This window comes from Mustela lutreola, chromosome 3 (assembly GCF_030435805.1).
Source record: "Mustela lutreola isolate mMusLut2 chromosome 3, mMusLut2.pri, whole genome shotgun sequence".
NCBI lineage: Eukaryota > Metazoa > Chordata > Mammalia > Carnivora > Mustelidae > Mustela > Mustela lutreola.
The window spans coordinates 163,993,096-164,006,640 of NC_081292.1; the positions used below are offsets into that span (position 1 = coordinate 163,993,096).

At 46.3% G+C, this 13,545-nt stretch overlaps 1 pseudogene; it reads left to right on the forward strand.

The window, feature by feature from the left end:
• The first annotated feature begins 13,203 nt into the window (after positions 1-13,203).
• Positions 13,204-13,283, forward strand: LOC131828284 (U4 spliceosomal RNA; annotated as a pseudogene).
• The last annotated feature ends 262 nt before the right edge of the window (positions 13,284-13,545 follow it).

The window sequence follows — 13,545 nt, forward strand, 5'->3', positions numbered from 1 at the left end:
TACCTTGAACCGGTCGCAGGCTCGGTGAGCTCGGAGCGCGGCTGGAGGTCAGGCAGACGGGAGTAACTGGGCGCTGTTCTCTGAGGGCGCACTGAGGAGTGGGGCCCTGGGCTCTCGGCTCCTCCGGGCCGGAGACCAGGAGGCCGCCATTTGTATTCCCGTCCTCTGGAACTCTACGGAAAGCGCTCAGGGAACAAAAGCTCCTGAAAGCAAACCCGAGCGGATTACTCACCCCGGCCCCGGGTAAGGGCGGTGTAATTCCGCCTGGGGCAAAGACACTTGAGAATCACTACAACAGGCCCCTCCCCCAGAAGATCAACAAGAAATCCAGCCGAGACCAAGTTCACCTACCAAGGAGTGCGGTTTCAATACCAAGGAGAGCAGCAGAATTCCAGAGGAGGAGAAAGCCAAGCACGGAACTCATGGCTTTTTTCCTGTGATTTTTTTTAGTCTTGCAGTTAATTTAATTTTTTCTTTTTCATTTTTTTTTTTTCTCGCCCTCGGGTAAAATTTTTTTTTAACTGTTACCTTTTTCTTTTTTAACGATTTTTTACTAGTTTATCTAATATATATATATATATATTTTTTTACATTTTTCTTAGGTGTTTTCTTTCTTTAAAAATATTCTTTTCTTTTCTTTTTTTTTTTTCTTTTTTCTTTCTTCCTTTTTGAACCTCTTTTTATCCCCTTTCTCCCCACTCACGATTTTGGATCTCTTCTAATTTGGTTAAAGCATATTTTCCTGGGGTTGTTGCCACCCTTTTAGTATTTTACTTGCCCCTTCATTTACTCTTATCTGGACAAAATGACAAGACGGAAAAATTCAACACAAAAAAAAGAACAAGAGGCAGTACCGAAGGCTAGGGACCTAATCAATACAGACATCGGTAATATGTCAGATCTAGAGTTCAGAATGACAATTCTCAAGGTTCTAGCCGGGCTCGAAAAAGGCATGGAAGATATGAGAGAAACCCTCTCGAGAGATATAAAAGCCCTTTCTGGAGAAATAAAAGAACTAAAATCTAACCAAGGTGAAATCAAAAAAGCTATTAATGAGGTGCAATCAAAAATGGAGGCTCTAACTGCTAGGATAAATGAGGCAGAAGAAAGAATTAGTGATATAGAAGACCAAATGACAGAGAATAAAGAAGCTGAGCAAAAGAGGGACAAACAGCTACTGGACCACGAGGGGAGAATTCGAGAGATAAGTGACACCATAAGACGAAACAACATTAGAATAATTGGGATTCCAGAAGAAGAAGAAAGTGAGAGGGGAGCAGAAGGTATACTGGAGAGAATTATTGGGGAGAATTTCCCCAATATGGCAAAGGGAACGAGCATCAAAATTCAGGAGGTTCAGAGAATGCCCCTCAAAATCAATAAGAATAGGCCCACACCCCGTCACCTAATAGTAAAATTTACAAGTCTCAATGACAAAGAGAAAATCCTGAAAGCAGCCCGGGAAAAGAAGTCTGTAACATACAATGGTAAAAATATTAGATTGGCAGCTGACTTATCCACAGAGACCTGGCAGGCCAGAAAGAGCTGGCATGATATTTTCAGAGCACTAAACGAGAAAAACATGCAGCCAAGAATACTATATCCAGCTAGGCTATCATTGAAAATAGAAGGAGAGATTAAAAGCTTCCAGGACAAACAACAACTGAAAGAATTTGCAAATACCAAACCAGCTCTACAGGAAATATTGAAAGGGGTCCTCTAAGCAAAGAGAGAGCCTACAAGTGGTAGATCAGAAAGGAACAGAGACCTATACAGTAACAGTCACCTTACAGGCAATACAATGGCACTAAATTCATATCTCTCAATAGTTACCCTGAATGTGAATGGGCTAAATGCCCCTGTCAAAAGACACAGGGTATCAGAATGGATAAAAAAACAAAACCCATCTATATGTTGCCTCCAAGAAACACATTTTAAGCCCGAAGACACCTCCAGATTTAAAGTGAGGGGGTGGAAAAGAATTTACCATGCTAATGGACATCAGAAGAAAGCAGGAGTGGCAATCCTTATATCAGATCAATTAGATTTTAAGCCAAAGACTATAATAAGAGATGAGGAAGGACACTATATCATACTCAAAGGGTCTGTCCAACAAGAAGATTTAACAATTTTAAATATCTATGCCCCCAATGTGGGAGCAGCCAACTATATAAACCAATTAATAACAAAATCAAAGAAACACATCAACAATAATACAATAATAGTAGGGGACTTTAACACTCCCCTCACTGAAATGGACAGGTCATCCAAGCAAAAGATCAGCAAGGAAATAAAGGCCTTAAATGACACACTGGACCAGATGGACATCACAGATATATTCAGAATATTTCATCCCAAAGCAACAGAATACACATTCTTCTCTAGTGCACATGGAACATTCTCCAGAATAGATCACATCCTCGGTCCTAAATCAGGACTCAACCGGTATCAAAAGATTGGGATCATTCCCTGCATATTTTCAGACCACAATGCTCTAAAGCTAGAACTCAACCACAAAAGGAAGTTTGGAAAGAACCCAAATACATGGAGACTAAACAGTATCCTTCTAAAGAATGAATGGGTCAACCGGGAAATTAAAGAAGAATTGAAAAAAATCATGGAAACAAATGATAATGAAAATACAACGGTTCAAAATCTGTGGGACACAACAAAGGCAGTCCTGAGAGGAAAATATATAGCGGTACAAGCCTTTCTCAAGAAACAAGAAAGGTCTCAGGTACACAACCTAACCCTACACCTAAAGGAGCTGGAGAAAGAACAAGAAAGAAACCCTAAGCCCAGTAGGAGAAGAGAAATCATAAAGATCAGAGCAGAAATCAATGAAATAGAAACCAAAAAAACAATAGAACAAATCAACGAAACTAGGAGCTGGTTCTTTGAAAGAATTAATAAAATTGATAAACCCCTGGCCCGACTTATCAAAAAGAAAAGAGAAAGGACCCAAATAAATAAAATCATGAATGAAAGAGGAGAGATCACAACTAACACCAAAGAAATACAAACTATTATAAGAACATACTATGAGCAACTCTACGGCAATAAATTTGACAATCTGGAAGAAATGGATGCATTCCTAGAAACATATAAACTACCACAACTGAACCAGGAAGAAATAGAAAGCCTGAACAGACCCATAACCAGTAAGGAGATTGAAACAGTCATTAAAAATCTCCAAACAAACAAAAGCCCAGGGCCAGACGGCTTCCCGGGGGAATTCTACCAAACATTTAAAGAAGAACTAATTCCTATTCTCCTGAAACTGTTCCAAAAAATAGAAATGGAAGGAAAACTTCCAAACTCATTTTATGAGGCCAGCATCACCTTGATCCCAAAACCAGACAAGGATCCCACCAAAAAAGAGAGCTATAGACCGATATCCTTGATGAACACAGATGCGAAAATACTCAACAAAATACTAGCCAATAGGATTCAACAGTACATTAAAAAGATTATTCACCACGACCAAGTGGGATTTATTCCAGGGCTGCAAGGTTGGTTCAACATCCGCAAATCAGTCAATGTGATACAACACATCAATAAAAGAAAGAACAAGAACCATATGATACTCTCAATAGATGCTGAAAAAGCATTTGACAAAGTACAACATCCCTTCCTGATCAAAACTCTTCAAAGTGTAGGGATAGAGGGCACATACCTCAATATCATCAAAGCCATCTATGAAAAACCCACCGCAAATATCATTCTCAATGGAGAAAAACTGAAAGCTTTTCCGCTAAGGTCAGGAACACGGCAGGGATGTCCATTATCACCACTGCTATTCAACATCGTACTAGAGGTCCTCGCCTCAGCAATCAGACAACAAAAGGAAATTAAAGGCATCCAAATCGGCAAAGAAGAAGTCAAATTATCACTCTTCGCAGATGATATGATACTATATGTGGAAAACCCAAAAGACTCCACTCCAAAACTGCTAGAACTTATACAGGAATTCAGTAAAGTGTCAGGATATAAAATCAATGCACAGAAATCAGTTGCATTTCTCTACACCAACAGCAAGACAGAAGAAAGAGATATTAAGGAGTCAATCCCATTTACAATTGCATCCAAAACCATAAGATACCTAGGAATAAACCTAACCAAAGAGACACAGAATCTATACTCAGAAAACTATAAAGTACTCATGAAAGAAATTGAGGAAGACACAAAGAAATGGAAAAATGTTCCATGCTCCTGGATTGGAAGAATAAATATTGTGAAAATGTCTATGCTACCTAAAGCAATCTACACATTTAATGCAATTCCTATCAAAGTACCATCCATCTTTTTCAAAGAAATGGAACAAATAATGCTAAAATTTATATGGAACCAGAAAAGACCTCGAATAGCCAAAGGGATATTGAAAAAGAAAGCCAACGTTGGTGGCATCACAATTCCGGACTTCAAGCTCTATTACAAAGCTGTCATCATCAAGACAGCATGGTACTGGCACAAATACAGACACATAGATCAATGGAACAGAATAGAGAGCCCAGAAATAGACCCTCAAATCTATGGTCAACTAATCTTCGACAAAGCAGGAAAGAATGTCCAATGGAAAAAAGACAGCCTTTTCAATAAATGGTGCTGGGAAAATTGGACAGCCACATGCAGAAAAATGAAATTGGACCATTTCCTTACACCACACACAAAAATAGACTCAAAATGGATGAAGGATCTCAATGTACGAAAGGAATCCATCAAAATCCTTGAGGAGAACACGGGCAGCAACCTCTTCGACCTCTGCCGCAGCAACATCTTCCTAGGAACAACGCAAAAGGCAAGGGAAGCAAGGGAAAAAATGAACTACTGGGATTTCATCAAGATCAAAAGCTTTTGCACAGCAAAGGAAACAGTTAACAAAATCAAAAGACAACTGACAGAATGGGAGAAGATATTTGCAAACGACATATCAGATAAAGGACTAGTGTCCAGAATCTATAAAGAACTTAGCAAACTCAACACCCAAAGAACAAATAATCCAATCAAGAAATGGGCAGAAGACATGAACAGACATTTCTGCAAAGAAGACATCCAGATGGCGAACAGACACATGAAAAAGTGCTCCATATCACTCGGCATCAGGGAAATACAAATCAAAACCACAATGAGATATCACCTCACACCAGTCAGAATGGCTAAAATCAACAAATCAGGAAATGACAGATGCTGGCGAGGATGCGGAGAAAGGGGAACCCTCCTACACTGTTGGTGGGAATGCAAGCTGGTGCAGCCACTCTGGAAAACAGCATGGAGGTTCCTCAAAATGTTGAAAATAGAACTGCCCTATGACCCAGCAATTGCACTACTGGGTATTTACCCTAAAGATACAAACGTAGTGATCCGAAGGGGCACGTGCACCCGAATGTTTATAGCAGCAATGTCCACAATAGCCAAACTATGGAAAGAACCTAGATGTCCATCAACAGATGAATGGATCAAGAAGATGTGGTATATATACACAATGGAATACTATGCAGCCATCAAAAGAAATGAAATCTTGCCATTTGCAACAACATGGATGGAACTAGAGCGTATCATGCTTAGCGAAATAAGTCAAGCAGAGAAAGACAACTATCATATGATCTCCCTGATATGAGGAAGTGGTGATACAACATGGAGGCTTAAGTGGGTAGAAGAAGAATAAATGAAACAAGATGGGATTGGGAGGGAGACAAACCATAAGTGACTCTTAATCTCACGAAACAAACTGAGGGTTGCCGGGGGGAGGGGGTTTGGGAGAAGGGGGTGGGATTATGGACATTGGGGAGGGTATGTGATTTGGTGAGTGCTGTGAAGTGTGTAAACCTGGTGATTCACAGACCTGTACCCCTGGGGATAAAAATATATGTTTATAAAAAATTAAAAAAAAAAAAAAGAATATTGATTGCTATGAAAAGTGAGAGCCAGGAATTTGGAACAAAGGGGAAAACAGAAAAACTATAGAATTCTGTTACACAGTGTTGTACTCTAGCATGGGGCAAAAACCACACAGCTTAGAAGCCCCTAAGGGCTTCTACCAGCTAACTAAAGCACAATATAAGGACATTAACTTATCAGGATGACACAGTAATTATGACAGAAGAAAACAAAATATAGTATTTTTACCTAAGACAGAGTAGGAGAAGGAGATTATAAAGTAATCTATAAAAATTTCTTCCCAAAATATACTTTTTTAAGAGAATGGGTGGGGAATGGCAGAAGGAGAGGAGAGAGAGAATCTTAAGCAGACTCCACACCCAGCGTGGAGCTTGCCACAGGGGTCAATCTCACGACCCTGAAATCATGACCTGAGCAGAAATCAAGTCTGTCACTTAATTGACTGAACTACTGAAATGGCCCCCCAGAATATTTTGATATTTAAAGGAAGAATATTTCCCTTTATTGAAAACCAATCTTTTGACAGCCTTCTCATTTCTCAAAGAGGTTGAGGGGCGCCTGGGTGGCTCAGTGGGTTAAAACCTCTGCCTTCGGCTCAGGTCATGATCCCAGGGTCCTGGGATCGAGCCCCGCATCGGGTTCTCCGCTCCACGGGGAGCCTGCTTCCTCCTCTCTTTCTCTCTGCCTGCCTCTCTGCCTACTTGTGATCTCCGTCTGTCAAATAAATAAATAAAATCTTAAAAAAAAAAAATAAAAAAATAAAAAAAATAAAATCTTAAAAAGAAATTTAAGATCCTAAAAATGGGGTTAGTCACTTCGTATTAAAAAGAAGTAAAATGAGAAGTTTAAGAAGTGGAAATATGGGGCATTTTGAGCTTTCACAGTCTGAGATAAGTACTGAGTATATAACATTAACAATGGTGCACGTAGTTCACAATCAGATATAATTTTAATATTCAAATGACAGCAATAGCTCGGGATTTTCAACACATGCACACCTGCATGCACATGCACACACGCGCCCTGCATATGGGAACACGTGCACAAACACAGGCATGTGACCATGCATGCACACAGGCGCACACATGTAGCCATGTGTACCCATGTGTACAGACAGGTGAATGTGTGTGCACACTCACATGGACATGCAGATCCATGCACACTTGCCCACACACGTACACATACACACAAACACACACATACATACACAGACCTCATGGTACAACTCATCAGGAAACAAACAGCTCAAATGAAACATTGCTCTCGAAGGAGGGGCAGCAGTAAGACTGACTGAAGAAATGATGTGTCTGGAATCCGACATAAGGACATCTCTACTTGCTGAAGAAAACAGCCAAGACCCTCAGATTTTTGCCCAGAGAAAACGTTCACCAACGTCCAACTACAAAGATGGAATGAAGAGTCAGAACGGCCACACTTAACCGACAGCTGACCTCTAAAGAAACCCAGATGGGACGCCCCGCTGCCCTAGGCAGAAGGAGCTGCTTCCGGACAGAAACACCGCTATTCGGGGAGAAAGGATGAGCACAACCTGGTAGAAGAATAAAAGTTTTATAAAATTCATCTCCCATTCATGATGAAAACCAACCGCAGGTTGTTGTCTGGCTTCATTAACCTGAGAAGGAGCCTGGACACACCCAGTGGGCACCACAGTCCTCCTCAGCGGCTTTCTGCATGCGTTCCTACACCTGCCCTGATGGGAACCTGGGTGCCCACTTGTCTCCCCGCTGCCTGGTGACCATCTCCTCCCTTCACCACCCGTCCTGCAGTGTGGGCCCCCCGCCCAGGTCCCTGAGAGCCCCTCCCCAGGGAGCCCTCCCCTCCTGCTGCTCCTCCCCACAAGCCACTCCTCCCCCCTTCACCCCCCATCCAGGCAGCACCCGCAGCATCCCTCACCTGGAGTGTATTTGATGATTCCCATATTCCTTACATCTCCTGGCGGAAAGCCTGCCTCCCTAGACAGGTGTCCATCTGTCCTGCTGTGTCTGCAGCCCCTGGAGCAGGGATGGACATTCCTGGTGCGACAGAACGTCAGGCCAGTCACACTGTCTCGCCCAAGCACAGAGAGTGGAACGCGGCTAGCAGCAATTTCGGGGGGGGGGGGGCGTGAGCCCCCAGGGGCCTCCCACCCACCAGTTGTGCTGAAAAGCAATCCGTCCTCTCCCTGAGAAAGCAGTTTGGGGGTGTTGCTTCCACCTGATCACCCTTGTCCCACCCACGGTTTTCTCCTCCATATTTCTCAGCAACAAGATGGTCTTCCAACAAACTTGAGAGGGCGGCGCTCCCAGCCATGACTTTATGTCGCATCTGGACTGCATGAATGGTCACCGTGTCCTAGGAAGGTAGAACTACTTCTCCCACCCTTTGCCGCCATCTCTGTGGCACTCCCGTGTGGTCTGTGGCTTGCGCAACACAGCTCGGGCAGTGGGCTGTCTATGCACTTCACACGCCCGTGAGAGCGATGGAGGCAGACAGTGGGTCTCGGGCTTTTTACAACCAGGAGCTCAGACTGCATCGTGAGGTCTCTCCCTGTTTCCAGCAACACCTGGTGGTGAGCTGGACACGTCCACAGGAGAAGGATGAATTTTCTGATGCACATATGTCCGCTCAGCCTGGTGCATAGTACACAGTTTCTTTGCCGGGCCCCCAAAGGACATTACTGTCAAAGCCTCTCTTGGAAAACAGTAGTTTTGTTTATTTTATGAGAAGTGCTAACAACGTCCACAATAGAAGCCATTTTGACCAGGCCAATTTTCCTAAAACAAGAGGCTTTTCAGACATGAGAATCACAGAGACCTGTTAAATCCTTGTTGACAAGTAGCAACAGCATTAACAGTAAATCCCCGTTCATCCTAAGGGACGGCAGCCAGCACCTCATTCTGTGTTCCGTGACTTTTATGTCCAAGAAAAAGAAAAGCACCATCCACCTCTGGGGACAGTTGGTCCTGTGAGCCGTGAGACCGTGTCTAGTCTTCCCACCCATCCAGACTGGGACACGGAAGGTCCAGGTATGTGCCGTGCCCACTGCTGTTTGGGGAGTTAAAGCCATTGCATCGTCTGAGCTTTGAAAAACAAGTTTGTAAAACAAACAGCACTTTTCCACCCCAAGATTTTCTTATAATTGGGTGATATTCAAAGGAAACAAAAAACCTTGTCTGTTTCTTCTTCAGCGTGTAGTAACTTAGAGTGCACGGTGGCATTTCCAGCCCAGGGGACCAAGCACATCGTGCAATGGATGGAGGATGATTGACAAGTAAGGTCTCTGGGGAAGACTGGCCTGGTTTCCGAAGTCTGGAGGATGAATGGCTTTCCCAAGGAGGTTCACCCAGTTCACACAGCCTCGGGTCTAACCAGATGCCAGCAATGCCCACCTGCCCAGCAGAGCAGGGCACCTTCAAAAGGCAAAACCCACAAGGAGCTTCAGAGAACTCTAGGTGGTGAAGTGCGTCCTCAGGTCACTGCAGATTTACCCAAACTGGGCTGCAACTTCTTTTCCTTTTGTTTGATCTCCCTCTGTTTTCCCAGTAATGACTGTGTCTTTGAACAGAGATCATCCTGACAATGTCTCTGGGTGTGGACAGCACGCCAATTACAGAAAAACAAATGCCTTGTTTCTCTTCAGCGTAAGGTGTATTAACAGTGACTAGAAGATCAACCCAGGTAGCCTTTCTCTCCCTTGGGCACAAAGTGGGTGTTTGCCACATCCCAGCCACAGAACCTTGTCCTATCTCTATGTGTGGGCGTGGCCTCCCAAGAGCCCCGCCCCCTGGGAGAAACCCGCTCCTCACCAGGAGAGCACAGGGCTCAGCAAGGGAATGCAGGCAGAGGGACAGGGAGCAAGGGGCTGCCCAGAGCACCTTCCTAGGACAGAAGGTGTGTCCTTGTTCAGCAAGGTGCTTGGCTCTTGTGCAATTTCTGGAATTGGGGTGAAGGGCTCACTGTACAGCAGGACAGGTTTGAGGTTGAGGGGGAGATGGAGGAATGGGTTTGGAGACTGACCTAAGGATCGGTGCCGGAGCTGTGGGCATCGAGACAAGCTCTCTCCTCTCCTGGCGTCTCAGCAGACCTAGAGGCCAGACAGATCCTGAAGAGGTGGGCCTATGGCCCCTGCCAGACTGACCTCAGGGATGCAGGTTAGGGAGGCACAGCCTGGGCTCCAGCAGAACAAAAGCAGGCAGCTTTCGGCCCCTGGGGAGAGTGGCATCTACCTAATGTTGGCGTTAGGGGTGCTGAACCAGACCTCACAGAAGGACCCAGATGTCCCTTGTCAATGCTGGGTATGGCCCAGACACAGCCAAGTGCGCTGTCCCCCTGCCCGTGGGGACAGGACTGATGCCAGCCACCCCACAGCTGCACTGGTTCAAGCCATCTGGCTGCCGACTGACTGCAAAGTGTACCCTTACCGCAAACACAGACGTGACAGTGATTGAGACTCTGTGACAAAAAGCAAGTAACCCTAGATATCACAGTTTCAGGAGCATCAAACCAAATTGGAAATACGTCTTGATTGCTCGTCAAAGCCAGGTCTACCCAAGAAGGATGTGTCCAGCCCATCAGTGTGGGACCAGATGAGCTCAGCTTGGCAACACCAGCCAATTCAGGAGAGCAGAACATCAAATAAATTATTTTACCACATTTTTTTTACAAGGCCGAAATGCTCGTCTCACTTATGGAAACCCCTCAGAATGTTTACATGGAGTCCCTCAAATTTCCTGTGCATTCCTTGACTTGTCTGCATTTTAAACTGCCATACACATTTCAAATATTTCTTGAAAATTTTTCTAAAATTCTATTCTATTCTGAAACAGCATTTGGATTATTAAATTTTTATTTGGAAGAAAAACACACAAAATTCTATAGCAAACAAAGTGCAGGGTTTTATTTTGGATGGTGGGGTGAGCAGAAGATGCAGCGAAGAAATGGAGAAACACAGCCCTTAGCTCCTCTGTGTCTGCTACTTGCCCCTGCGTGTGGGCACTCAGTGCTAGGTAAACTGAGACACAGGGAAACATTCACTCCATGAGAGACTTACAGACTCAACCAAGCAAACAGGGGCCCTCGTGTTGTCTTCAGTGTGCTTGAATCTCAGAAAGCATGTGCAAGAGTGTGTGCACCTGCACGTGTGTGTGGTGTCTGTGCATGTAGTGTGGGTCTATGTATGTGAGTGTGTGGTGTGTACCTGTGTGTGCGTGTGGTGTGGGTTCATGTATGTGTATGTGTCTGCATATGTGTGTCTGTGTGTCTGTGTGGGTCCATGTGTGTGTACATGATGTGGGGGGGGGTCCATGCATGCATGTGTTGTGGGTCCATGTGCATGTTTGCCCAGGTACAGTGTGCATGCATGTGGCATGTGGCATGTGTGGTATGGGGGGGCGATGGGAAAGGACAGTCTATTTACCCACAGGGTACGTGTGTGAAATGCGTAGGGAGACGTGATTCCCAACTGCGGACACAAGGCTCCTCCCCAGCCCCAGATCAGGGCAGCTCTTCCTTCGCGGCGGGGCCGGTTCTAGTCCCATCCCTGGCAGCCACACCTCCAGCGCTGGAAGGGAGTGGTTCATTTCAGATGGTTTCTGTATCCACATGACTCAGCGCAGTGGAGTGTGCAGAGATGGGCTGGGCCAGCCTCCTGTGGGAACACGTGGACACAGCAGGCAGGTGTCCTGCAGTGCCCACTTGACAGACAGATACTAGCCTGGTGGTGAGGTGTGAGCAGGTGGCCCTGGGAGATGGGGCTGATGGTGCAGCCACTCTGTGGGTCAGGGACAGCTGAGGGCACCTCAGGGAGCACCTTGGCCGGCCTCTGACCCAGGCTTTCCATGCCACCCCCAGAGCCTGTGCCCAGGAGAAAGTGTAGGCTGGAGGAGACTGAACCCAATGGACATGGCCACATGGGGAGTGGCAGAGGTGGCCAGGCATGGATGCTGCCTCCTATACTGTCCTCGGACCAAGGAGTTGAAGCTGTTTCACTCACTCCTCAGCCGAAAGGCTTCCTTTTTTTGTTTTTTTTTTTTTAAGATTTTATTTATTTATTTGACAGAGATCACAAGTAGGCAGAGGCAGGCAGAGAGAGAGAGAGAGGGAAGCAGTCTCCCTGCTGAGCAGAGAGCCCGACGCCGGGCTTGATCCCAGGACCCTGAGATCATGACCTGAGCTGAAGGCAGCGGCTTAACCCACTGAGCCACCCAGGCGCCCCCAAAAGGCTTCTTAAATCCTGACACTAAACATGTTCCTCTGGCCGGATCCTGAAGTCCCCTCAAAAGAAACACAGTCCTCAAAATTTGCTTGGGGTGTGGGGTGGGAGCCCTGAGGAGAAATGCCCATTCCTTATTATGCACATGCCACCTTTGGGGTCGTCTCTGAACCCCAGCCCTGTCCTGCAGCACTGGGGGGTTAAGAGGTATGTCAATAATCACTGTTCCATGAAATGAGTCCCATCAATGTGGACAGTCTGCTTAGACCTTGGTCATCCAAGGAGGACGCTAGCGCGAGGTCTGTTTATTTTGGGGTCTGAGCTAATAGTACCTCGGGAAACAGGTGCCCTCCATGAGGCTAAGGCCTCCTATTCAGGCCAGAACCACGGGGCAGAGCCCTGGGAGCATGTGGCTTCCCAATGGGCCCTCTTCACCTGCAGCAGGTGTGGCTCTAAGGAGGAAAAGTGTCAGTTCCAACTCACAACCCTGGGGTATAGTCTGGAGGACCCCCACCTGCTCGAGGGTCAACGGACAAAAGTCAGGGGACAAGGAGGAGCGGGGGGGCAGGGGAGTGGAGCAGCCCAGGCTGGGGCGTGGCCACGGTGACCCGGGGACTTGTCGGCCCAGGGAGGGGTCTCACACAGGCAGATTAAACACCAGAAGGAGCAGAGAGATCACTGCCCGCAGAGAATGCCAGCCTCCCACCCTCTGGCTGCCTCTGACCTCTCCGTGCCTGGTGGAGGGTGGCCTCCGTTGCTGGACCTCCTCTCTCACCATGTCGCAGAGCCCACTCCTCCCCAGCAGGTCCTGATCCTGTCCTCCTCACAGGCATATGCTCCCAGATGTCATCGTGCCGCCAGCTTTGGTCCAAGAATTGCAGTGACGCTGGTCACATCACTTGTGGACAGGCGCCTCCAGGCCATGGTCCTGTCCAGCTGGGGCCCTGCCCTCAGTGCAGGTGGAAGATGAGTGTGTGAGCATTAAAACCCCCTCGACTGGGGACGTGGAGCGGCAGCAAAATGGAGCCCCCAAGTCACACCCTCCAAGTCCTTCTTTGCACAGGGGACACTCCCATTTTAGAAACTCCTAAAAAAGCTTTGCGCAGTGGCAGTATTGTAGCCAATGAGGTTTATCCGAGTCGCGATTATTGCTAATAGAAACTCCTAAGAAAAAGGGATATCTGGGCACAGGCAGTTTCACTGGAAAAGCCCATCAAGCATTCGAAGAGGATTGAATACCAAGTCTACACCATCTCTCTCTGAAAACAGAAGAGGAAGGGGTTTCACCGAGCCGGCTCTTCCCTGAGAGCAAAACCAAAAACAGGACAAAAAAAACAAGAGGGCAGGTGCAAATACCCCAAGAATAGACTCCAAAGACCTCACCAAGGGCTGGCGACTAGCACGCGGCCGCACACCCCACCAGCCGGGACTGCGTT